Source organism: Dama dama, chromosome 29, assembly GCF_033118175.1.
Source record: "Dama dama isolate Ldn47 chromosome 29, ASM3311817v1, whole genome shotgun sequence".
Lineage (NCBI taxonomy): Eukaryota > Metazoa > Chordata > Mammalia > Artiodactyla > Cervidae > Dama > Dama dama.
Window position 1 is genome coordinate 31,880,137 of NC_083709.1, and position 2,616 is coordinate 31,882,752.

At 43.3% G+C, this 2,616-nt stretch overlaps 1 long non-coding RNA gene across 1 annotated transcript; it reads left to right on the forward strand.

The window, feature by feature from the left end:
* The first annotated feature begins 260 nt into the window (after positions 1-260).
* On the forward strand, positions 261-1,874 carry LOC133048656 (uncharacterized). The gene is made up of 3 exons (XR_009691087.1): positions 261-442; positions 1,363-1,413; positions 1,647-1,874. It is a non-coding gene; the product is annotated as an uncharacterized LOC133048656 (long non-coding RNA).
* Positions 1,875-2,616: the final 742 nt, after the last annotated feature.

Below are 2,616 nucleotides of genomic sequence, written 5' to 3' on the forward strand. Positions count from 1 at the left end.
ACCCGCCTCCAGGTACAGAGCGGCCAACTCGGGCGGCGGATCCACGGGGAGAACTCGGGGGTCGCCCTCGGAGGGAGCCGCCGGAGCCCAGGGAGCGCCTGGGGCCGCGCGAGCAGAGAGGAAAGTTCTTTTTCGGGCCCGACTGCCCAGGGCAGCTTTGCCGCTGCTTCTGTCAGAGCCTTTGATGTCTGCACCTGCCCTTGTATCCACCCTCCCCTTCCTGGGAGGAGATTTTACCCAGAGCGATTTACAGCGGTGCCCGTTTATGCTGCGATTGGTGGCTGGAAATCCAATGGCACCCCACTCCAGTACTCTTGCCTGGAAAATCCCATGGACAGAGGAGCCTGGTAGGCTGCAGTCCACGGGATCGCGAAGAGTCGGACACGACTGAAGCGACTTAGCAGTAGCAGCAGCAGATGGCTGAAAATCAGAGCATGTTGTGGTATGTTTTCAGATTCAGGGCTGTTTCTGGGGAAAAGGACTAATTCAGGGACAATGGGAAAGGCATCTACAATCCGGACAGAAATCTACTAGATATTGGGATCCTCCAGTGGGAAGGAAGACTGGGGACAAGACTGAGACTTAAAGGAGCTCCCAGGGTTGAGAAAATTATTTCATTCAATAGTAATATAAAAGGTAAATTTCTCCTGTAATATTAATTGTTTGAAAAATCTTTTAAAATAGATAAGTCTTAAACTCGCACCAAGTTGAAATATTTTCCTTATGCCCCAACAGTACTTTTATGTTCCTGGCTTTAATGGAAGCAAAATCATCAGTAATGTTTTCAAAATAGCTACTTTGTATATATCTCTCCTCACTGAAGGAATGCCATATTTGATAAATTATGACCCAGTAATTATCTTAAATAACCAATCTCAACTTAATCTCAACCAGTCTCAAAATCCTTTTCCCTCTCATGTCTTTTAACCAAGGATCATCTATTAAACATTCCTTTTTCTATGTAGCCTGTTTTTCATTGGAAAGGTTCATTAACTTTTTCAGAATGTCAGATCATATGGATAAGTTGCTTAAAAAGCTGCAATCAAAATGCTTTTGATTTCAGCATCATGTGTGCTCAGTAGGTATCAACCGTAAATAGACAGTTGGGTATATGATTCCAGCATGCATCTTCGGAAGGCATCACCATCAAGGCTGATTTCTAAAGCCCTGAAAACCAGAGCAGGTCATGATCTAGCTCATGAGTTTGAAAAGAAAACATTTCTGGGCCCTGAACACAGGAAAACCACAAGTGTCTTTGTCACAAATGAAACTCAGACTAGATACCAGCCAGATGGCAGGAGGGTAGTGTGAGTGTGGAGCCTGGGATCTGGTTAAAAACCTTGAAATCTGTGTGTCTTCTAGCTGGAGATCACGGAGTTTGAACAAAAATGAATAATGAACATCTTTACGTGGGTAAGTAACAATGCAAGAGCAAAGGGTGCATTGTGTATGGGTCAGAAATTCACAGAAGAAACCTGCATTTCCAGTGGATATGATGGGGAAAGGTTGTCACCTATTCTAGCATACTGGTCTTAAAACTGAAGTCTCAACTCCACAGCTCTTCTTCTGAGCTCTACTCTGTGATGCTGGGGCTCCAGTTCCTTCCAGTACATTTCTCCTTTGGCTGCAGATTGTTTTTCTTTCAGAGTTCTCCCGAACCAATTCCAAGAGGTGGACTAGAAGGCTGGAGTATGACGGATGACAACCACCATCAATTAGGAACAGGAAAACTAATGGTTGCTGCTAGATGCTCTGTGTCACCAGTCAGATTGGCAAAAACTAAAAAGGATGATAAGATCCTATTTTGGTTAATGTGTGAGCACATATAAGGACTTAAATGGTCTTGAGTATAGGTTAATTTAGCCATTGTTATTGTGAACAGTTGGCAATATGCATGTGCGTGGTTTATGTATTTTGACCAATAAAATTGACTTCATGGCCACTTGTTCGGAGAAAGACACTCACTTGCATTATAAGACACCTGCATATACTTCTAGCAATCTCTCCTCTAAAAGCACTAATTTCTGAGAAGGACTGACTCTGGGGGTGACACTGCCCGCACTTAGGGACTGAAGTTTTTATGGAAAACAGGTAGGATCAAACCCAGGACAGCCCAGGCTTGGAGAGCAGAACCTCACACTTCATGGCCCTTGCTCTTTTCCTCCTGACTCTGCTTTGCTGCTGAAAGTCTGAAACCCAACAGAGTTGAGAAGGTAATTTTAGAAGTTTCTTAAAGGAGTAGTAGAGTAGTACTCATACTAAAGAAGCAAGAAACATTATTAATGAGTAATGTGTGTGATATTCTGCATTTATATCAGATCTCTATGATTTCCCTATTATGCATTCTTATAGTAGATCAAAGCATTTTCTACTACTCCTTCTTTCTCAAAGAATTTCTATGACTTCCTAAGAATACTTCTAGAAGTCTGAAGCACAGAAATTGGAACTGTCTTCAGCATTGAGCACAGGAGAGTTCACACACTGAATATACTGTGAAACTAGCACCCGAGTTAAATATTTTTACCGAAGACCTAGCGTCTTTCTAGTGTTGCCTTTCAGTCACTGCCTCAGGCCAGCTGTCCTGTCTCCCCACTGTGGGCAGCTACTCTGGACTCT